Source organism: Natrix helvetica, assembly GCF_964273705.1.
Source record: "Natrix helvetica genome assembly, chromosome: 12".
Lineage (NCBI taxonomy): Eukaryota > Metazoa > Chordata > Lepidosauria > Squamata > Natricidae > Natrix > Natrix helvetica.
Genome location: NC_138556.1, coordinates 11414079 through 11438153, shown reverse-complemented (window position 1 = coordinate 11438153; position 24075 = coordinate 11414079). Strand labels below are relative to the sequence as shown.

The window sequence follows — 24075 nt, the reverse complement described above, 5'->3', positions numbered from 1 at the left end:
TTTTCTCTGGCATGAAGGGGCATGCAGCGTGTTAAAAAAACAAACTTGAATTTGAGTACACAAAGCCCTTCTGTTTATTGAGAGCTCCTGAGCTTCCACACACCCCCTTCCTCCTCCTCCTCCTCCTCCTCTTCCCTCTTTCCATTTTGCATTGAGAAAAGATTGTGCCATTTATTTGTTTACCTCGCGCATTAAGGGACGCAAACTCTGCGTGGTCCTGAGCTACCAGATTGGAGGAAGGGAACACACACAAAAAACAGCACATTAAAATTCCGAGGCAGCTCCCCCCCCCCCCACCTCCCCCAACAAAGTCCCTCTGTTCTGTGAAAGATGGCTAGGAACTCCAACGACTAGCGCAGGCAGCCGGGACAAACAAAGAACTCACTGTGTATGTAACTCTCTCTGCCCTCCCGAGAGGGAAACCTTTGCAATCCCCAGCCATGATAATCATGGTTGCGTGTACCAGCTGGCACCTCTACACATAGGCACCCACTGACCTGTCGTAGCATGAGAAAAATGAGGCTGGTAACATGGCATGGGGTGGTGAGCATCAAAGAGAGCGGTTTCCACACACACCCCTCCTTATTTTTAATAAAAGAAAAGCTGTGAATGGTTGTCATGCAACGTAGCCATCCACAACATCAGAAGGGCAAACAGAAACTCATGGGTTGCTTGGGGTACATTCCGTTTGCTGCCTGATTGGGCAAACCTCAACTCTTCAATTTTCCTGAAGGTTCTTTGCCTCTTATACAAATGGATCTGATAATATTCGTGCATGAGTTGCTAAGTCCCCAAGGTGGCGTGGCATGGAAGCTGAAATGTAAGCATCTTGTATTATTCACCCAGTCAAAAAGGACAAGGCATCGGGCTAAAAACTGGGAGACTGTGAGTTCTAGTTCCACCTTAGGTACAAAGACGTCTGGGTGACCTCGGGCCAATCGCTGACTCTGAGCCCCAGGAAGGAGGAGGCCCTGGCAAGCTGCTTCTAAAAATCTTGCCAAGAAAATCAAAGGGATTTGCTCAGACAAAGTCCCCGGGATTCAAAGATTGGCTTGAAGAGGTAATAATAATAATAGGCATCATCATCATACAATTTATTGACATCGCAGTACCAGGAGATGCCAGAGTTGAAGGCAAAGAACTGAAAAAAAATCACAAAATACCGCAACCTGGCCATTGAAAGTACGTGATTATGGATGAAGCATGTAACAGTGATACCCATTGTCATCCAGGCACAAGGTCCATGTCCAAGAATTTTATGATGTATCAACAAATTGCAGCTTCCTGCAATAACACCAGAGGAACTGCAAAAAACTGCGCTTGGAACATCGTATATTTTAAGAAGTTCCTTGGTTGATGCCTAGGACGCTGGCAGCAACCCATATCAACCATTAGCACCAGTCAATAGTATTTGTGATGCATTTTTGAATGTTCACTTGATTGAGTTTCATGTTTAATGAATAAAGTAAATAACAACAACAACAACAGATAATAATAATAATATTTTTGTTTGGCATTGACAAAATTCCTCTCAGTCAATTGCAAAAGGAAGCTCTACTTGGAACAGCTTACATCCTGCAACGATACCTTTAACACAATCAAACAACATCTGCTAGGTCTTTGGGAAGAACTTGGCAGGTGGATAAAAAATGCCAAATCCAACCTAAACATCTGGCTATCTGTGTGACCAACCATAATAATATTCTCCATTTGTTTTCCAGAATTATTTATTGCAATAATTCAACCCACTCTTCTATTTACAAAATGGCTGCTCACAATATAATAAGGGGTGCTTTTCAACTGAAGGATTGAAGGAGAAGGAGAAGTTACAGTACAGCAGTTTAAGATTCTGATTCAAACATCTCCCCTTCCCCCAAATAAACAGATGGAAAGACTTCAGAAACATGACATCCCTAAACCCAACTTTGTTACAGAAAAGGGAAAAAGTGGAAAATAGTTTTCCAGGCTGTGCTTGAAAGTTGTCAGTTGGGTTCAGCTGAATGATCTTCCAAGGTCTCTTTCAGTCACTGATTCTTGACTTTGTACAAGGAGATCCATGTTCATCTATGGTAGCCAAAAATAAAAATCAGAGTTTATATTTAATAAAATGTGTTAGTCAGAAAAATTCCTTTGGATTCTTGTTGTGATTGGGTTGTGGTTTTCTAATCAATGTAGGTTTCCCAAAATATATCAAGTCTGTTTCAGACTTGCCAAAATACTGGAATAACAGCACTGGAGGTTGTGAGGAGGAAGGGGATAAGATTGGAATTCAGGGGCATTTTTAATTTATTTCCAAATGGTTTGTAAAATTCCATAGAAACAAATTAAGATAGAGACATAAAGATAATAATAAAACTGTTTCAGTAAAAAAAAAAAAGCCATATGGCTTTAAAAAAACCTACACAATATTCCCCAAGCTGTTGGAAATGTAAACACCGGGCACATACTACCACATGTGGTGGACCTGTAAAAAAGTAAGGACATTTTGGTTACAAATTCATATGTGGTTAGGAAAAATGGTTAGACAACGTATAAAGTTCAAGCCAGAATTATTTCTATTAGGCAGTATCACAGGTGGCTATGATAAACAAGCAATATACCTAATTCTACACATCTTTGCCACGGTTTGGAGGGTTGCAAAACATGAAACAATTGACCAATATTGTCAACACTGAAGCAGACCTGACCGAAGCTATCTTCAGTGTTGCCACATTGGAGCTGAGGGATAAGGGGTGGGGGGTTAGAGATAACTGGTTTTTTTTTTAGCCAAAATAAAATACTTTCTCTTGGGAACCAAGGACATTTTCACACCAGGCCAGAGGAAGGAGGAGTGAGGTCACCAGGCAACCAGACAGCGTCTTGATTGGACCATGTTGTCCTGCTTCCACCACTATAGGAGATGGTTCAGCGACTCATGTCGAGTCCATCTACTATCCTTCCCAAGTCGTTACTTGGGGTGTGACTGATTGTTTGGGGGGTGGGGAAAAACTTTTACTTTTAATTAGGTGAAAACCGTGGGAACCCTCACAGTCGGTTTTCACCAGATCTATGCCAATATGATATACCCAATGAAGCTCTTTTTTGAGGAGCCCACCTGTTTCAGAGTCTTGCTTGCTATGGATCTATTACTTGGAAACTTGACAGATATGCTGGCTGGTTCAAAAGAATCAGGCTTGCATAAGACTAGGTGGCTGCAGTGAAGGATTGCACAAGGCAGCATTCTCCCAACATTTGAGTTCCAAATTCATTAGACTGACTCTTGCGATCTCTGATCAGGCGAGCTGGGAATATGAAAGGTGACGTTAAGTTTGGCTGGAGGGTACCTGGTGAGATGGCAATAAAAGCCTGATGCACTGTATCGTCAATATCACTACTGTCATCATCCTTTGAATTTAAAATTCTGCTCTTCTGAGAAGTCGTGGAAAAGTACAGTGTATGAAGATCATCTCTCTAAAAAAGAAGAGGGACAAGGCAAAACTCAGCCCAGCAAGCTCCATCGTTGAGTGAAGACTCATCCAAATCCATCACCAGTAAGACCAGACTTGGAATGCTGCCTTCAGGATTGGTCACTACATTACAAAACAGATGTTGAGGCTTTGGAAAAAAGTTCCGAGAAGAACAACTAAGACGATTGAAGACCTGGAGACAAAAGCATATGACGAACGGTTGCAGGACTTGGGTTTGGCTAGTCTAGAGAAAAGAAGAACTAGGGTGGGGGGTTGACATGCTAGCAGTATTCCAGTATTTGAGGGGCTGTTACAAAAAGGAGGGGGTCAACTTGTTTTCCAAAGCACCAGAAGGTAGGACAAGAAGCAAAGAATGGGAACTAATCAAGGAGAGAAGAAACCTGGAATTAAGGTGAAACTTCCTAACAGTGAGCACAATTAATCAGTGGAACAGAAGTTGCCTCCAGAAGTTGTGAATGCCCCAACACTGGAAGTCTTTAAGAAGAGACTGGACAACCATTTGTTTGAAATGGTATAGGGTTTCCTGCCTGAGCAGGAGATTGGACTAGAAGACCTCCAAGGTCCCTTCCCGCTCTATTCTGATTGATCCCTCTGACTTTTTCCTCTAGAGTGGCTTTTAGAGACACTTCTGTAAGAAGATCCTTAGCAAGACTAAATGTTCACCGCTAGATGGTGGTACAGCAGAACTCTTACTTGAAATGAGAAATTAATACAAAAGGCAAACCAAGGCATGCTTGCCTGGACCTGTTTGGCCGTTACAGTGTATGTGACAGATTACACCGATTCAGACACCATTCTTATGCTAAGGCTGGGACAAAGCATCTCGTTTCAAAAGGTCTGGTTGGGAAACAGCCATAACCAAGTCAGAGAGCATCTGCTTTTCATGCTCCAGCTCTGTTCTCAGCTTCTCCAGATTGGGATTAGGGGCGGGGTGGGGGGAAATAAATCTATGGTTTATAAGCCTGGGGAGTTGCCATCAAGAGGTGGAGAAGCAGAGATTCTCCTGTTTATTCATGAACGATATACTCCCAGCATGTCTTGGTCAGCAATATTTGAAGGATCATATGTACCTCATTGCTGAATTAGGCAAACCATGTTTCCATAATTCCTCTAATTCTGATATTGTTGTGGCCTGCCAGCAGCCAGCAGAACTGTCAACAGATTTGGACAGTGAGGAGGTTGGGGTGGAACATGGGCCACTCCAGAGATAGTATTCTATTTTCTTCACTACCGGTTTGGTAGCAGGAGCACATGTCTGGGCATGCGCAGAATCTTCTGTGCATGCGCTGAAGGTATTTGATGATGTCAGGGTGGGTGGGTGGAGCCTCGCACCACCGCCACTACTGGTTCACCCGAACCGGTGCGAACCGGCAACATACCACCTCTGGGCCAGTCCTGGAGTCTGGGGAAGGCTCTGATGAGGGCTCTGTGTCGGAGGCAGAGAGGGGGCCAGAGCTGTATGCCAGTTATCAGTTGCCTTCAGAGTCAGACATCAGTGAGGCCGACAAACAGCTGGAGCCTGTTCGCAGTGTGTGCATGCGCAGAATTGCCAGATGAAGGGAACAGCTAAAGAACAGGGGTCGACTTGGGAGTAAGGCCACAGGTGGACGATGAATGGCTCCTCCCAGAGGAAATAAAAGAGGAGCGAAAGGGGAGTGGAGTTTGCAGGAGACAATCAGTTCGCTTAATTGGTTTGTGACTCTCCGAGACTCCTTGCCAAATTTTGCAGATATTGGCCCAGCAGCTCTCCAAGCCAGACAAGGTCTGTGGCTGTAAATCCTCCCTTGAAAGACTTTGCTGGATGTGAATGAGCCGAATTCAATTAATAAAAGGGGCTTTTGTCGGAGCAAGGAATTTGCTTCATGCTCTTGGGAAGCCTCAGTCAGAACAGCTATATAAGTAGGCTTAGAAGTTCTTAAAAGAATACCAGCCAGTAGGGTTACACACCTTCTGCAGAGCAGATACCTGTGCTATCCATGGTTGGTACTTCCATCAGCCACTGCCTCAAGTAATAAATTTGAGATACAATGTGTTATCTCTCTCTCTCTCTCTCTCTCTCTCTCTCTCTCTCTCTCTCTCTCTCTCTCTCTCTCTCTCGTTAAAATTCTAGATGAGAAAAGTGAACTTTCCAATTCGATCTGGAAAAATTCCGGAAGTTAAACATCTGAGAGTCACTTCAAGGACCCTGTTTCCCATGCCTGCTATTGCTAGTACTGACTGCTGGTTTAGGGACATAAAGGCAGCCTAGATACGGTAACCCATCACTACACATTCAAATTTGTTTAAGATGTGGGACAGCAGCACAAACCTGGGGGTGCCCCTTGTGCATGGAGGTCTCAAGGCACCTTCCTTTTCTGCAGTTTCTCTCTCTGTGTGTGTGTGTGTGTGTGTGTGTATGCATGCACACAATTTCAAGTCAATTTTGACTTCTGGCGACTGCCTGGATAAATCCCTGCAATTTTCTTGGCAACTTTTTTTTAGTTTGCCATTGTTTCCCTCCTAAGGCTCAGAGAGAAGGGCTGGCCCAAAGTCACCCAGCTGCTTTGTCTCTAAAGCGCGACTAGAACTCACAGTCTCCTGGTTTCTAGCCTTAACTGCACCAAACTTTCTATTAACTGTGTTTACATCACTAATAATATAGGTGCCTCTTTTGTCTTCATGGAGTTGATTGTCAAAATCATCATCCTAAGAAAACCTAAGTTATCACTCGAAGATATACTGCAATTCCCCGTTGCTAAATTTTAACCTTGAAATGTATTAAATGCTGCAAACTCTTATCTTATTTTTCCCCCCAGGGATAAATTTTCCTGCATCTTAACTTTGCTGTCTGGTTTGACAGCTGTTTGATGGCCCTTTCTAATTGAAACGGCAGAAACCCTATATATATATATATATATATATATATATATATATATATATAATCAGCACAAATACAAGACACACACATACACACACACACATATATATCCCCATTATTATTGGAGTTTTGTTTGGTTTTGTGAAAGGCAAATTAGATGTTTAAAACAACCATTCAAAATATTGTCTACTGGAGCATTAAAAGATGCTAGTATCTTGCTGAGATAGTTTATTTTATGTTCTCTTTGTCTTGCTTTCCCCCTTTCATTTTCATTTTTTTTTACAAATCAGTGACAATAACATTTTGATTGATGTTGAAAGAATGTATTGCCACATTGTGAGTCTTCCATACAGCTTTCCCATTCTATTTTTAGAAAACTCTGTTTATTAGGGGGTGTGGGGAAACCTCTGGCCATCTTTTGCCTGTGATGGCATGCATGAATCATTGTGTTTTGCACATGTTCAAATTCCTGGAGATCTGTAATCTGGAAATTTATGGATGTGATTGTATCGTAAGAAAAGGAAGTGGTGCAGTGGCCTAGAGTTGGAGCTCTCACCTCACAATCAGGAGGCTGTGAGTTCGATTCTAGGTAGAGGCAGATGGTTCTCTCTCTGGGCACAGTGAGAATATATTTGTTGGACAAAACTTTGCATTGGTGACAGGAAGAGCATCCGGCCATTAAAACACTCTGCTCGCTCCATTCATTTGCCCAGATTCCACCCCACAAGGGATTATGGGGTCATTAAATGATGATGCTTTTATTGCAAGGCACATAGAGGATTTAACACAAGATTGTGGCGGTCAATTGATACATACTTAAAGTGACATTCTCTCCTTGATTTGTCTGGTTTATTTGAAACTCTCTAGCAAAGCTAATGTCACTTCTATACGTTATTGCTTTAAAAGGAGGAAAAATACTTAGGGGTTTATGTTATGGTAAAATGTAGAACTATACAAACATAGGAGAAATGATTCCTTTCCAAGGTGTAAGACGATTAAATTCAGACTTAAATCAATAGCAGGCATCCATGCACAGAGAGTAAGTTCTAAAATAAAGGCATAAATCCTCTGGCTGGCTTAACTCATCTTTGTTTGATGAAATTAACAAACCAACACACACAAACACCCATCTTCCAGCTTTCATCCATCCTCTCTGGTAATGTCACTGCATCAGTGATGCTTTCTGTGAGCCTTTAAAAAGAAGAAGAAGAAGAAGAAGAAGAAGAAGAAGAAGAGGAGGAGGAGGAGGAGGAGGAGGAGGAGGAGGAGGAGGAGGAGGAGGAGGAGGAGGAGGAGGAGGAGTTGAAGGAGAAATTTTTTAGAAAATGAAAGATAATACAGTATCTCTGTTTCCTAGAATTCAGCCCCAGGGCATTGATTAGCCTTAATTCTCTGTTTGGTGTCTATAGAGATTCTCAGTCATCCAGGTCATGGTAGTCCCAAAGGTGCTTTTTTCAAAAGGCAAGTGGACTTTATTTTATTGATAATATGGAAGCGGCTTATCATTTCTTTCAGATTTAACCAAGACAATCCCTAGGTTAAAAATGTCCAGATTAAGATCTATGGTGATTCTCAGTCATCCAGGTCATGGTTGTCCCAAAAGTGCTTTTTCAAAAGGCAACTGGGCTTTCTTTGTTTTTGCTTGGAGAGAGACAGAGAGAGAGAGGCACACAGAGAGAAACACAGAGAGAAAGACACATACACAACGAGACAGAAAGACAGCGAGAGACAGAGAGAGAGAGACTGAGAGAGACAGACAGACAGAGAGACAGCAAGAGAGACACAGAAAGAGAGAGAGAGAGATGCAAATTATGTTTAATTAACATTTTGCATAGCCTTTGGAAGTTCTAAATGCTGGCCTGTTCTTTTGGATTGAAGATACAGAAATTTCTCTTTCTTCTCTTCAGTAGTTAGTGGGGGAAAAGAGGAAAGGAAACAGTCTTGCCTGGAGCTGTTGTTGTTGTTTTTTTCCCCAAGAAGGTAAATATGCAAAAGATCATATCTCCGAAACTAAAAGATATGGATGAAGTGAGAGGCAGCAGTGCTAGGTTTGATGGAAGCAGTTTTCATTACTTCTGCATCTCCTTTTAATCTCCAGGTTTTCCAAGCCAAGGACATCTTTCAAAAGTTTTCTCTGCAGCCCCATCTACTTTGGAGGAGGGAGGGGAAAAAAATACACCACCACCCTTCCAAACTCTAAACTAAAGTTGCTTTGTGCTTGCTTAATGAACAGTAAGGACCGGAGCAGTTTACTGCTTCGTAATTGGTTTTCAATTGCCCCCCTTCCCTTTTATCTTCCAAACTCACAGCATCTTTATGAAGTGCCCACAATGAAAGCAGTAAGGTCATCTCTCTTAATGGGGGGGACAAGGGGAGTAAATTGTGCTTGGTCAAGGACTGCATTGTAGGATGAACAAACTGACCAGACTTCCACCCGTGTTCTCGGCCTCTCCTCCTTCTGCCATGAGGCCAGTTCATAAAAGATCTCAGCGGTTTTGCAAAGGGAACGGCACAGAGAGCAGGTGAATCTCAAAGATTTTGGGCTAGATCAGGGGGACACAAGGGTTGTTTTTCCCCCCGATTCAAGAGCTGCGCTTCATATTATGAGCTGAATGTCCAACAAGGAGTGGCAGAATAAACCCTAACTTTGGTTTTACTGGATTTAACATTTACATTTAATTCAAAGTAAAGAGAGTCTCTCTCTCTCCAGTGTTTGCCCCTTCTATCCTATTAAGGTTGTATTCACACAACTGGCTTAACCAGGTTACTTACACAATCTAGTAGAGAATAGCGTAAACATTTAGGTAAAGGTTCCCCTCGCACATATGTGCTAGTCGTTCCTGACTCTAGGGGCCGGTGCTCATCTCCGTTTCAAAGCCGAAGAGCCAGCGCTGTCTGAAGACGTCTCCGTGGTCATGTGGCTGGCATGACTCAATGCTGAAGGCACACGGAACACTGTTACCTTCCCACCAAAGGTGGTCCCTATTTTTTTACTTGCATTTTTATGTGCTTTCGAACTGCTAGATTGGCAGAAGCTGGGACAAGTAATGGGAGCTCACTCCATTAGGTGGCACTAGGGATTCGAACTGATGAACTGCCAACCTTTCTGATTGACAAGCTCAGTGTTTTAGCCACTGAGCCACCACATCCCACATAAACATTGGTTAGCTTTATTTTTATTTTTATTTTTGTTTCCTTTCTGGCTTAGCAAGCTGACTGAACCCAAGCTGTTTGGTTGTTCACTATAAGATGTGGACATTGGTGATGGATCATTTGAGTTTCAAGTTAAGTGCATTGAATGACCACACCTAAAAATTAAAATTTGCATATCAGCTTTTGGGGAGAATCATGCAGTGAGCATGTATCCCTACAGAGCACAGAATATTCAAATCTGGACAAGCGCCCCTTCTGTGCCATGCAAGAAGACAAATAGCATGCTGGTCAAAACTGACATCTTCTGTAGGTCTCCAATAGGATCTTCCATTGCAAAATGGCAAACATCACCCTTAAGAGGTTAGGAGAGGCTGCTTAGTAACTCTTAACTATAAGCCTTTGGTTTATGCCTAAAATATATGCCCAAGTTTTCTACTACCATATGCATTGCTTGTGCTTCATTTCCTCTGGGGTAGGTACAAATGACACCCCAAAATAATATTTCACACAAATGCCATTTCTTAGAGTCAAGAAGCATTGAGCATCTGACCCATCTTCTTCCCATTGAGGAAAGATTTTGCTTCATCTTTCCACTTTTGCTTCCAAAAGACAATCAAATCTACAGGTTAGCCAGCTTGTTAGAATATTCATGACTGGGAGAGACATGATAACAAGGTCAGCCAATGAATAGGCATAGCAACAAGGTCAGCCAATGGGAGCTGAAACAGCTAGGGGGCAGGGCGTGATTTAGTTTGCAACCTTCTGAGTCTGTGCAAAGAACTGAAACAGAAACTTAAGACTCTGTCTGTTCTGAACTTTGAGATGAAACTGTTCTCTCCGGCTTGTAATTTCTACCACGTTGAACAAATCTACTATTGGTATTATACATGTATTCATCTGTTATTATGTATATAAAGAAGTTGATGAAACCAGATGAATCAGTTACCAGTTACCATCCACCTGTGGCTTTACTCCCAAGTCGACCCTGATTTATTGAAGTTGTTCTTTTCTTCTGGAAGCTCTGCGCATGCGTACACTGGGAAAAGGCTCCAGCTATTCCTCTGCCTCACTGCTATCTAGCTGCAGAGGCACCTGATCACTGCCAGACAGCCTCGGTGCCATCTCTGCCACCGACGCAGAGCCCTTATCCGAGCTTTCCCCAGCCTACAGGACTGGCCCATGTTCCTCCCCAACCTCCTCACTGTCCAACTCTTTTGCCAGCTCCATTGGCCGCCGGTGGGCCACAACAGGGCTATCCAAGAGAAATGTTTCCTCCTGGCCCAAGTTCCCAGTTTCCATGCCCTCCTTTGAGTCCATGTTCTTCCTCCACAATCCTTTCCTCTCGATGCAGCAGAACTAGGTGTCAAAAAGCCTGCCTTGTTTGTGGCTCCCATACAAATGGCAACCGGTTGGCCAAGAAGCAGGGGAGAACATGATGAAGAGGTTGCCTCAGCAATCATTACAATATAGTCATCAAGCCCTTTGGAATGACCTGGATGTACTCGAGCCTGGCGGTTGCTAAGCAACGACGAGGCCTGCCTTCCCTCTGAAGGACTCTGCAAAATAGCTTCCTGGCAGTCGCTGAAATCTGGGTGGAAATGTGTGGATATTTCTCCATTGTGCGCTTTGCAGGGACAAAATTAGCATGCCCAGAGGAGCGTTTCTTCTGGAGTTCATAAAATGAAACACGTTCTGGCCCATTGTTACTCCTGCCAACTTCCTCACACTGGTGGCCCTGTCCAGAGCTGGTTTTCTTCCTGGGAGAGAGGGATATTCTGCCCACAAGATGTCCTCTGTTGTTAGGGGAGAAACAGCAAGTGCAAGAAAGCCATTATTTTGAGATCCTGAAGCAGGGATGAGTGAAGAAGGGACGGGGACCAAGGAAAGATCAGGGCTGCCCTAAAATACAGGCATTGTTCAGGACACTGAGATGTTACTATTTTGCCAACAGATAAGGACACGTTGGAAAAGAAACCCGTTTCTCTTAAAATAAGGACAAAGAGTCAGTAACGCTCAGTGGGGAAATTATTATTTTTTTTACTACCAGGTCTGTGGGTGTGGCTTGGTGGGTGTGGTGTGGCTTGGTGGGCATGGCAGAGGAAGGATATTGCAAAATCTCCATTCCTACCCCTCTCTGGGGCCAGCCAGAGGTGGCATTTGCCAGTTCTCCGAACTACTCAAAATGTCCACTACAGGTTCTCCAGAACCTTTCAGGACCTGCTGGATTTCACCCCTGGTAAGGCTCCTAGTTTCCTGCAGAAAACTGAGGGTGGGGTGGTTGTTGTGGTGTTTTTTTTTTTTTTTTTGCCATTTCAAATAGTTTTGAGTCTACCCCTTTCTTGTTTTCAAAGCACAACTAGAGTTCAAATCCTCACACTTCCTGATGGGTACACCTATACTTCAAATCCAGATGAGAATAAGTCTAAAAGTCTTGAAAAGGTACCTTATGAAACCATAAAGTTTCCATCCAACTTCTTTCTCAAATTGAATCTCAACCCGATTGAAAAGATGTGTTTTTCGGTTCCAGTTTTATTGGACGTCTTTTACAAAGTTGTAATATGTACACTGTAACACAGAAATCAAAGAAGGGTTTGTCTTCCTATCTATTACCCCTTCAAAAATATTCAGGGTTATTAACCATAAACTCGCTCTATTCTTGCTGTTCCAATCACTTCATTTCCTCTTTTTATTCCAGTTTCCTTTCTTACATTTTCCTCTTTTTAATAAGGAAGTTATCCCATTAGAAAAGAGAAGACAAAAATGCAGAGAGAGAGAGAGAGAGAGAGAGCACACACAGACACACACAGACACACACATAAACACACACACACAGAGACACACACATAAACACACACAGAGACACACACAGACACACACACATATATTCTTAATCTTAATGAAGCATCCTTCCATCGTTAATTGTTACCAAGGTAATGACCCCAAGCCAGCCATCTTTAATTAACTTTCGACAGATCTCCCGAAATGAGATTCTCAGCAAATTGCTTGCCATACCCCTCAGACACGAAGCAACATCTGCAGATCCCACCCATTCTGGCATAATTTTTTATTTGTCCTGGCAAATGTGGGAATGGTCAACTCCGGGGTTCTTTCTACAGCATGACCTTCTATAACCTTCCTTTTTACCTTTTCTGCTAACCAAAGCATTTTTTTAAGGATATGTAGATGTAGAAGAAGAACATCCATTGAAGACCCTTCTACCTACCTCCCCCCTCCCAACTTTTTTCTCAATTATTCAATGCCCACGTCATGTCTTCCTCCAACCTCAAGCCTTCTCTTCTGGAATCAATCGAGTGATGACCAGAGAACGTGGAGATATGTTCAGCTATGAGCTTCGTAGCCTCTGCCATCCCATTTCATCTCTGCTATGTCTAAATGTCCAAATGTTGGTTGCAGATGAGGGGCTCTACTGTCCAACCTCTCTGTAGACGGTCAAGTTGAGAAGATGGTTTATTGGGTATTAGAAATGTACATTGAGACATTGAATAATGGAAGAAGGAAAGACAAAACTTTAACATAAATAGAAGTGAAGTCAAATAAGGGGAATATGAATAATAAAACAGCTGAAGATGGGAACTAGAAAAGAAGCATCTCTGAATATTATAGAGATATAGGGGGGCGGGCAAGGTTAAAATAAAGAAATAAGAAGGGAATAATTCTCTCTCTCTCGCTCTCTCGCTCTCTCTCTCTCTCTCTCTCTCTCTCTCTCTCTCTCTCTCTCTCTCGCTCTCTCTCTCTCTCTCGCTCTGTGTGTGTGTGTGTGTGTGTGTATAAACATTTTAAGATATATGAAAGAATAAGGTTTTAGGAATTGAAGGATATGTGTAAACAATATGAAATAATGAGAATGAAATGTAATAGTTATGAGTAACAATATTATGCTTATTTGTATTGAAATGTATGATACCCAGGTATCACACCGTTCACACATTGATATGCATAAATAATATAAAATAAACTTGTTTTTTTTAAAAAAAGAAGATGTTGTGATGATAGCTTATAGAGAGAGAGAAAAACGCTCTGCTTGGCAGCCTGGAATTTCTTGGAAGCCAGTGGAATCTACACCTTACTGTCAAAAGGATAACATGCGCTAATGTAATAAGGTTTTTGTAAATAAGAATTAACAGGCCTTAGCAAATCTCAATCTGAGATATAAAGAGCAAGAGCCCATGGTTACATCTGATGTATACGGGAGAAGTCAAAGATAGGGGAAATAATATTATTCTTACATTGGTGTTCATTTGTTGATAAAGTCCTGTTGTTTTTATACCCTCCTTTCCTCGTTCAAAGAATCATTCTTTAAGTCTAGCACGTATGCCTCTACAATCCATCAATTTGCTCCTTTCATCTGCAGCACTTCCTCCCATACTTTTCCCCCTCTTCACAAAAGCCTGCGATAAATCCAGGGCCTCCTTCCTTTACAGTGAATGGAGCTGATGTTAATGGATAGCATTCAAAATCTCTCTATGTTACTCTTGCACACGCTGCAACATGGCGACCTTCTGAATCACCCTCTCATCCTCCCCCCCCCCCACTCTCTCTCTGGACTTGAAAAATGTTGGACTGATCCAAAAAAAGCTATTTGTCCCTTCCCTTTCCCCCCTCTCCCTCTTTCTCTCTCCTTCCCTCCTTCTCTCCCTCCCTCTCCTCCCTTCCCTCCCTCCCTCCTCCTCCTCCTCCTCTTCTTCTTCTTCTTCCTCCCTCCCTCCCTCTCTCACTCTCTCTTTCTATCTCGCTGTCTCCATTAATAGGCTCTGTCCAAAAGCCCTGTGCTTAAGTTAACCTCGGCTCTTCTCAAATCCACCCAGGAACCAAGAATCTTTGGTGAGATAATAAAAAACTTGTGGCTGCAGGGGAAAAAAAATAATCCCTTGCAGTTTAGGACATCTGTATGGAAAAGAACCTGAAAAGCATCATCTCATTATACAGATGGAAGTATAATGTCCTTTTTTTCAAACCATGCATTCATGCATTTCTTTTTTATTTTATTTTACCCCCGCCCATGACTTCCTCAAACAGTGTCCCCCCAACTGGGCACCTCTCCAGAGGAGCTAGGCATACAATAACCATGATTCCCTGCCAGGTGAGATGATGTGGTTGTAGTCCCTCTGGGAGAAAAGCATATAGAGAAGTCCATAGCCTGAAGTCAACGATCCAACATCTTGATATGCAGTTACTAGCTTTAATGGGTCACCAAGAAGACGATGAGGTTGCTGAATTCTCCCAAGAAGAAGAAAAAACCCTTCATCAGGTAGAAATCTATTTACAGGATATAATATTTTTGGCATATTGTCTAACCTGCATTATCCAGAAGACTCCAAATGTGATCGCAGTTGAAGTGGTTCCCCACTCACTCATCCATACTGTAGAAATGGTCAATTCCATCAATTCATTCCAGAAGAGAAATGATGATGATGATTTATGATGATTTATTACATTAACGCGATGGAAGAGAACTAAACAACAGCAACAACTGCACAGTCTGGATTCTAAACCATGTAGTGACATTATTTTACATTAAAGATACTCACTGGGGATTCCCACTGCATTTTCTTTCTAGCTTTGTGAACAGCACACCTACTCCATAAATTCTGTTACACACAATTGAATTGAATTTCAAGTTGACCCGAGTGACAAATTCACACATCTTTGGGAATGAATGGCTTTGGACTGCATATAGTTGGAAAAAACTCATGATCGGGCTGTTAACTTTCTTTTTTTCCCTCCTATCTCATTTCTCTCTTTCTCACCTCAACATAAAGGGTCATTATCCGCTATATGTAGGTCCAGAATTAGGACAAAAAGAGGTGTAAGTTTTAGTCACTGAGCTCAGCTCCTTCGGAATTCAGCACCATGAATTCTGAACAGCGAACTGTTAACTTCAAAAGAAAAATCGGGGAAAATGGGACCCTTTCTCCCATTATTAGAAAGTAAAAAGTGTGTGTGTGTTTCTTTCTTTCTTTCTTTCTTTCTTTCTTTCTTTCTTTCTTTCTTTCTTTCTTTCTTTCTTTCTTTCTTTCTTTCTTTCTTTCTTTCTCCACTCCCCGAAACACATGGATGCATATACAAGTAGCTAGAGTCCTTTCTCATTTTCCACTTAGGTTTCCCCCCCCCCCTCTCTTTCTTGACTTCGGAGCACTTCAGAAATCACATAATATGTTTTGCACTAGATCCTGATATTCTGATTTTATCCATACAATATGATAGGGGTTGGTTTTAAAAGAAATAGCCAACACAGTTCGTTGTCTCTCATACTCCGATCTTGTAATTTATATTTAACTTTCAACATCCATGAAGGGTGACAAGGTTCAGTGAAAATTCAAAATTGTTTTTAAAAAAATGTCCTTCAAGTAGGACATATTTAAGCACCTGTTTAATTCTCCAACAGAAACCAATGGCATCCACGGTAGGATCCTAACCCAACTTACTTTAAAGTAAGCCCTATTACCCTCAAATGGATTTACATCTCAGGAGACATGAAGAGGGTTATGCTGTTATACTAGTTCGTTGTGCACTTTTTGTTCAATTATTATTATGCTATACAGACCTGTTCCTGAACTATATTACAATGGAGTCCAAGCTGTGCAATTGTTGTTGGAGTTGTTGTTGCTGTTGCTGGAATTATTACAGTTAATCTTCAATTCGATTCACAGTCTGGGACTGGTAAAAACTTAACAGTTCGAGTCCTAACCAAGGATCTAAGAGAGGTTAAGGTAGCCTCTGATTATATAGGCAATTCCAAGTAAGGTGGGTTTGTGGGTGTTTTTTTTTTTTCAAAGTCAGAATATTCAGCTCTAACCAATTCAAATTTTCCATGTATCTAGGCAGTACTTTGGAAGTTGCTCCGAGGACTCCTATCACTATTGGTACAACCCAGTGGTGAAATTCAATTTTATTTTTACTACCAGTTCTGTGGGCATGGCTTGGTGGGCATGGCAGAGGAAGGATATGACAAAATCTCCATTCCCACCCCACTCCTGGGGCCAGCCAGAGGTGGCATTTGCCAGTTCTCCTAACTACTCAAAATTTCCGCTACTGTTTTTACAGAACCTGTCAAATTTCACCTCTGGTACAATCATTACTTTCTTCCTCCATAGTCATTCTATTGTTATTGAAATTCATATTCAAACTAACTTTATTTATTTTTATTTCATCAGCTTTACTTCTTTAGCCAAATCAGATCGATTGTGTTAAGATGCACTGGATTTTTTTTTTTTTAGAAAGTGTGATCAAATCCTTCACTTCGTGTCTCTCTATAGGTGATGGGTGTATCCATATTTATCCGAGCCCCTTTAAGTGCTTTTTTGCTAGTAATCATCAAATCCATTATTCCTTTGTAGATTGTAGTTAAAAGTATTTCCTTTTCTTTAATGGTTTTTAAAAAAAGCTTTCCATTCTTTCAACGCCATATGTTCTTTCAGGCTAAACTTAGATTATTTTTCCCCCTCCTACCCAGTATGTATGTTTATCACTGAAAAATAACAACTGTTGATTTGTTCACTGCTATTAGTTTTTTTTGCTCCATGCAGGGAATGTAATTATTTCCAACGAGTTGTAATTCCCCCCCAAAAAAATATATGCAGTGTTAACGAAATCAACCATATTCTCGCCCCAGTGTGGGCGTCTTACTTCCTTAGGAGCCTTAAGAACGATTTTCTAAATGTTAGTGCGAATCATCCTTTCTCCCAGCCGCCGCCCGTTTCCGGTGTGTGTTTGTGTTTAACTAGCGTTCGTTATAAATCAGTGCCACTACTGTTCTGTTAATATCTAAGCGTTCATTATGAAAATTTATCCGGGCTCTGGATATCTTTTTGTCTAGATCTGCTCCAGCTTTACAATTCCTCGTACTGAACAGGATTGTAAGTTCATCGGGGCAGCTGAACCTGACTGGGTTTTAAAATAAATTATTAGCACAAGAGAGGGCAGAAATAAGGCAGGATGAAGCGCCGCGTGTGTAAATGTGGGAAACAAAGAACTAATGAAAATCTGTGCAGCCCGCTAGCTCGCTGGCTAAGTTCGGGCAACAGGCATTTTTTTGCTAGGCTCGCATGTATTCGCCTTTGCTTTTACGCGTCGGTGGTTTAGCACGCTGCGAAACTCCAGAGGTTTTGATTAGTTTAGGGTTCCAGATACTGTGTGAATCCAGACAAATGGGATAGTGTAACAGCCAGATCAAACGACTGTGTGCGAACGTCCCTAGTTTTGCAGCACGTGGAGGGTCTCTCTGCATCCCCGTCGATCCGCCCGTCTTTTTCCATCTTTCCTTTCCTTTCCTTCTCTCCCTCTCTCCCTCCCTTCTTCCTCTTTCTTTCTTCCTCTCTCTCTCTCTCTCTCTCTCTCTCTCTCTTTCTTTTGCTCTCTCCTTCTTCCTTTCCTTCTTTTTGCATTTGTTTCTTTTAATAAATTAGAGCATCAGGTTACATTCCGTACTTCTAGGGCGGGGCGACCCCCTAAAGAATGTGCCATTCTCGCTTCCTATCCGCGGATTAAAACAAGTGAAATTCTCCGCCTTCAAGGGGGAAGTTTTTTTAAACAACGAAGAAATCGAAGACGCTCGACGAGATGATTGGGCTAAACTAAGAAAGAGGTCTTTTAATGTTTTGGCTACTTTTGCGATTACACGGCCATCGTAAAACGGGAGATTGAGCCTTATCTGAAAAGCTGCTTTCTCTCTCTCTCTCTCTCTCTCTCTCTCTCTCTCTCTCTCTCTCTCTCTCTCTCTCTCTCTCTCTCTCTCTCTCTCTCTCTCTCTCTCTCTCTCTCTCTCTCTCTCTCTCTGATTAAAAGTGGACCAACAAGCTTAAACAAATGACAGCGAATTTAATTAATCTAACTTAAAAACTCCAAGCGTTGGGCACATTCAAATAATTCAAATTACTTATGCTATTTTCTTTCTTTCTTTCCTTCCTTCCTTCCTTCCTTCCTTTCCTCCCTCCACCCTTCCTTCTTTCCTTCCTTCTTTCTCCCCCTCTCTCTGTTCTTCCACATCTAGATGAAACACACAGCTGTTTTAAAGACTCAGTAAGAAATAGAGCTAAGCATATTTTCCCCCCAGCACCACCATTTTATCTCCGTTAACAAGGACGCAAAACAGAACTGCATACTGTACTGTAAGGAAAAAGTAAAGAATGTAAAGGAAACATTCTTCAGGTCCCTATTTCTCCAGAGCTATATCTGTTGAACTACTTCCTCTTACAAAACCGTGCAGAAATCCACCCCCACCCCCACCCCCACACACACACACACTCCCGTTTTGGAGATCCTCGCTGACTTGGTTCTCACGCAACTTTTCTTAATTTACAATCTCTACCTTAGGTGGGGCTCTAGTTTCCATGGGGACGGTGAGAATTTCCGTCCGCAGCATCTGGATGTTTGCCAGTTGGGCAAAGCTGTTCCAAAATAGAATGTTCACTCGTCCCTTATGTTTGGTTTTTACGGAGTGGGGACCGCCTCCATAGGAATCTGTCCGGCTGTCAGTCAAGTCACGAGGATCCTAGTAGATCTCTTTTCACGGCCTTGCTAATTGGCGAGGTTGTTCCGTTCTATGTAGACTATTTCAGGAGGGTAAGCTTTAGTCAGAGTAATATTCATGGTTTACCTGGTTACACGGGAGGCTGGCATTTAAAATACATCTCTTTCACGGAAGGCAGGGACCTGGAATAGATGTTAAAAACCAATTATTTTTTTAAAAAACGGGAGTACTTTGACTCAAAATAAGGAATCCCTCCGCCCCTCAATGCTACAAAACTTTAATTTGGGACTCAATCTTTGAAAGAAGAAGCCTTTATAGAATACAGAAGCGTGTAACCCGCTGCAGAATCATTCACTTATGAAATCGTCTGCCACAAGAGGCAGGATGGCCACGAGCATAACAACAATAACAACAACAACGTCTTATCTGCAGCAATGAAATGGATGCTAATGCTTTAAGGAAGGTGAAGGGTAGGATTTGGAAACGGGAAATAGAAACGGTTCTTCCTTTGAGTCGGTACTGAAAACTTTCAGACCCATCCGGTTGATTTAATGGAAAAAGAAGGATGGCCTTGAAAAATGTTGAATTGATCCAAACAAGATATTTGTCCCTTCCTTCTCTCTCTCTCTCTCCTCCCTCTCTCTCTCTCTCTCCTCCCTCCCCTTTCCTCCCCTCCCCTTCCTTCTCTTCCTTTCCTTTCCTTCCTTCTTTTTTTCCCTTCCTTCTCTTCCTTTCCTCCCTTCTTTTCTTATCTTTTCCTTCCTTCTCTTCCTTTCCTTTCCTTCCCTCTTTTTGTCTTTTCTTCCTTTTCCTTTCCTTTCCTTCTTTTTTCTTTTCCTTCCTTCTCTTCCTTTCCTTCCCTTCCTTCTTTTCTTTTCCTTCTCTTCCTTCCTTTCTTCTTTCCTTTTCTTTTCCTTACTTCTCTTCTTTTTCTTTCCTTCCTTCCTTCTTTTCTTTTCCTTCCTTCTCTTCCTTTCCTTTCCTTTCCTTCTTTTCTTTTCTTTCCTTCTCTTCCTTTCCTTCATTCGTTCTTTTCTTTTCCTTCCTTCTCTTCCTTTCCTTCCCTTCCTTCTTTTCTTTTCCTTCTCTTCCTTCCTTTCTTCTTTCCTTTTCTTTTCCTTACTTCTCTTCCTTTTCTTTCCTTCCTTCCTTCTTTTCTTTTCCTTCCTTCTCTTCCTTTCCTTCCCTTCCTTCTTTTCTTTTCCTTCTCTTCCTTCCTTTCTTCTTTCCTTTTCTTTTCCTTCCTTCTCTTCCTTTCCTTCCTTCTTTTCTTTTCTTTTCCTTCTCTTCCTTCCTTTCTTCTTTCCTTTTCTTTTCCTTACTTCTCTTCCTTTCCTTCCTTCCTTCTTTTCTTTTCCTTCCTTCTCTTCCTTTCCTTTCCTTTCCTTCTTTTCTTTTCTTTCCTTCTCTTCCTTTCCTTTCCTACTTTTCTTTTCCTTCCTTCTCTTCCTTTCCTTCCTTCTTTCCTTTTCTTTTCCTTCTCTTCCTTTCCTTTCCTTTCCTTCTTTTCTTTTCTTTCCTTCTCTTCCTTTCCTTTCCTTCTTTTCTTTTCCTTCCTTCTCTTCCTTTCCTTCCTTCTTTCCTTTTCTTTTCCTTCTCTTCCTTTCCTTCCCTTCCCCCATCCCATCTCATCCTTGCTCCCTTGCTCTCTCCTCCCTTTTTAATATTCATTTCGGTTTTTTAAAAGGGTGGCATTTAATTTTAGCCTGCTTTTCATAGGTGCATAAGTATATTTTACAAAGTAAAGCATATAGGTAAGTTGATATCTTTATTTAGATGTTTGTGTGCAGAAAATATTCAAGAAACGGGAGATGGAATATTTCAAGGAATCCCTTCTATACAAGGCCAAAAGTCTGCCCCTAATTATCAAACATTTGTTAGGTGAGGCCAGACTATTAAATAGCATCCTGTGTATTGGAACGTAGATGGGTTATGAAGTGATTTGATAGATGGCCATCTTCATTGCTCTTATCTCTTGTCAATTTCATCCTATTCAGGAGCTTTAGGGGTGCAATATACTAGGAATCTCATTTGCACAGGTGAGATCCATTAGTTTGTGTGTTGGGTTTTATTATGAAACGTCACACAACAGAGGACAATCCACCACCTCTGCCTAAAGAAATTGCCGAAGCATTTCAGGAGGAACCCAGGAGGGTGCCTGAAGAGGAGATTGTGGTGTGTGTGTGTGTGTGTGTGTGTGTGTGTGTGTGTGAAAATGCTTGCATCAGACTATATTTATTTGAATCTGCCAGAGCAGAGGGGGGCACAAGAAGAGGAGAGGAACTTCACCGAGGTAGGAACCGACCTTTTGCATCTAATATTCTAACTCTACATAACTGAAATCAAAATTTCCTTCCTTCCTTCCTCACCTCTCCTTCCTTCCTTCCTTCCTTCCTTCCTTCCTTCCTTCCTTCTTTCCTTTCCCTTGCCTAGTTGTTTTTATTTAATTAAACTCAATGTCAGCTTTAATTTTCCGCCTGGGTGACTTGTTATGCATTCATTGGAATTAACATTTTGTTTATAGATGTCACTGCGCGTTGGGAAGAGTGGCACCTAGTCGTGGAGCCAAGAGGCGATCTGTTTCTCATTGGCGGCCGGCTTTGGGGGGGGGGGCAACTGGCTTAGTTAGCTCAGGAATCAAATGGGAGTTATTAACGTAGGAACCCCCCCTTTTTTTTTCAGGCTACGTTGGGCAGGAGGAGCCAAGCCCGAAGAACTGGGGTGGGGGTGAGGTGGCACAATGAAACTGGTTGGAAGATGAGACCCCCACCATAAAAATATGCCTCTCGGTTTCTAGTAACTGATCGAACGGTCCCCATTCGAGGCAGGAAAAGGAAAGTGAAAATATTTCAGTAGCTTGAGTTTTTCTGTTCCTGGGTTATTAACTCCAATGGAGGGAGGGAGGGAGGGAGCGAGGAAGAAAGGAAGAGAGAGAGAGAGAAGGAAGGAAGGAAGGAGGGAAGGAAGGAAGAGACAGAGAGAGAAGGAAGAGAGAAGGAAGAAAGGTATAGAGAAGGAAGGAAGGAATAGAGAAGGAAGGAATAGAGACGAGGGAGGGAGGGAGGAAGAGAGAGAGAAGGAAGGAAGGAGGAAGAGAGAAGGAAGGCAGGAAGGAATAGAGAAGGAAGGAATAGACTGAGTCTACCTTGAGCCGGTCAGGATGGAACAGCTGGCAGTGTGAAGAATTAGCCTGCAGTACTAATCACTGGGAAGGAAGGAAGGAAGGAAGGAAGGAAGGAAGGAAGGAAGGAAGGAAGGAAGGAAGGAAGGAAGGAAGGAAGGCTCTCTGAGCTTGGTGGTTTTCTTGCAGACGTTTCATTCGCCAAACTAGGTAACACCATCAGTGCTGGTAAGGAGTGGGGTTTGCGTCAGTTTAAACTGGTCATGTTGTGGATGGTTGGGGGTCTTTTGTACCTCTGCACAACCTTCCCCAACCTGGATGCCCTTCACAGGCTTTGTTGTGCTCCCATTCTAATTTAAGAATCGGGCATAATGGGATACGTAGTTCGTGGGGGGAGGGGGGAGCCAGCCTGGAAAAGCGGCGTCCATATTTTTTAAGCCCTTGCGTGGCTTCCGCTTAATTCCGAGCCTTTAAAAAAAAAACACGAAACGAGGTGGGCGTTTAAAGAAATCCCGGGCTCAAGCCGCAGGCTCCCCAGATCGCCAATCTTCACTTCTTCATCAATCCGTTTTCTGGATCCGCCAGAAGAAACCAGGAAAACTTAAGGCTTCGAGGAAGGTGGTAGCCAGAGTCGAAGAAAAAGAACTAGAAAAAATAATGAAATATTGCGACCTGGCCATTGAAACTACGTGGCTATGGATGAAGCATGTAACAGTGATACCCATTGTCATCGGGGCACTTGGCACCATGTACAAGAATTTTATAAGATACACCCACAAATTGCAGCTTCCTGCAATAACACCAGCGGGACTGCAAAAAACTGTGCTACTTGGAACATCTTATATTTTAAGAAGGTACTTGGTTGATACCTAGGACGGTGGCAGCAAACCGTATCAACTATTAGCACCAGTCACTGGTATTTGTAATGCATTTTTGAATGTTCAGTAGGCTGAGTTTCATGCTTAATGAATAAAGTAAATAAATAATAATAATAACCGTAACTTGGAACAACTTATATCCTCCGATGTTACCTTAACAGTTCCTAGGTCCTTGGTTAGGACTCGAGCTGTTGAGCTACCAACCAGCCCCAAAAGGCTGTGAATCTCACCAAAGATTAACATCATCATCATCATCATCATCATCATCATCATCATCATCATCATCAATAATAATCGACTAGTAATCAATGCCAAATCCGGCGAAACAACTGGCCGCTGTGATACAATTCTGTTGATGCAATAATAATAATAATAATAATAATAATAATAATAATAATAATAATAATAATAATAATAATAATAATAATAATAATAACAACAACAACAACAATAACAATAACAATAACAATAACAATAACAACAATAACAATAATGACAATAACAACAATAACAACAATAACAACAATAACAATAACAATAAATGATAGCAGTGTTCCAATATATCAGGGGTTGCCACAAAGAAGAGGGAGTTAAGCTATTACCCAAAGCAGCTTAAGGCAGGAGAAGAAGCAATGAGTGGAAACTGATGAAGGAGAGAAGCAACCTGGAATCAAAGAGAAATTTCCAGACAGTTAGAACAATTAATCTGTGGAACAACTTGACTCCAGAAGTTGTGAATGCTCCAACATTGGAAGTTTTAAAGAAGAAATTGAATAACCATTTGTCTGAAGTGGTGTAGGGTTTCCTGCCTAAGCAGAGGGTTGGACTAGAAGACCTCCAAGGTCCCTTTCAACTCTGTTATTCTATATATCAGCAGGTTGTGTGTACAATTGTCCCTAGCTCAACACGTGTGAAAGCAGGCAATGACTGTTGCCAGCTACGCCTTCAAGACGATTGAAAAGTTAGATCAGTTGGATTAGTTACAGTCCGACACACACACACACCCAGCGAAAAGGAGGCTCAGAGGCTGTTATCTCTTCTCCCCCGCTTTATTTGGGAGAGAGAGAGAGAGAGAGAGAGAGAGAGACAGAGAGAGACAGAGAGAGAGA

General features: G+C 42.0%; 1 long non-coding RNA gene across 1 annotated transcript in view; it reads right to left on the bottom strand.

Moving 5' to 3' along the window:
* Nucleotides 1-1447: 1447 nt before the first annotated feature.
* The window catches only part of LOC309398350, a 53529-nt gene continuing 30901 nt past the window's right edge, over nucleotides 1448-24075 (bottom strand). Inside the window, exons 2-3 of the long non-coding RNA XR_014176393.1 lie at nucleotides 19094-19149; nucleotides 1448-2064 (exon numbers count right to left, since the gene is read on the bottom strand). This is a non-coding gene — a long non-coding RNA (uncharacterized lncRNA). The remainder of the gene's footprint in view (nucleotides 2065-19093; nucleotides 19150-24075) is intronic.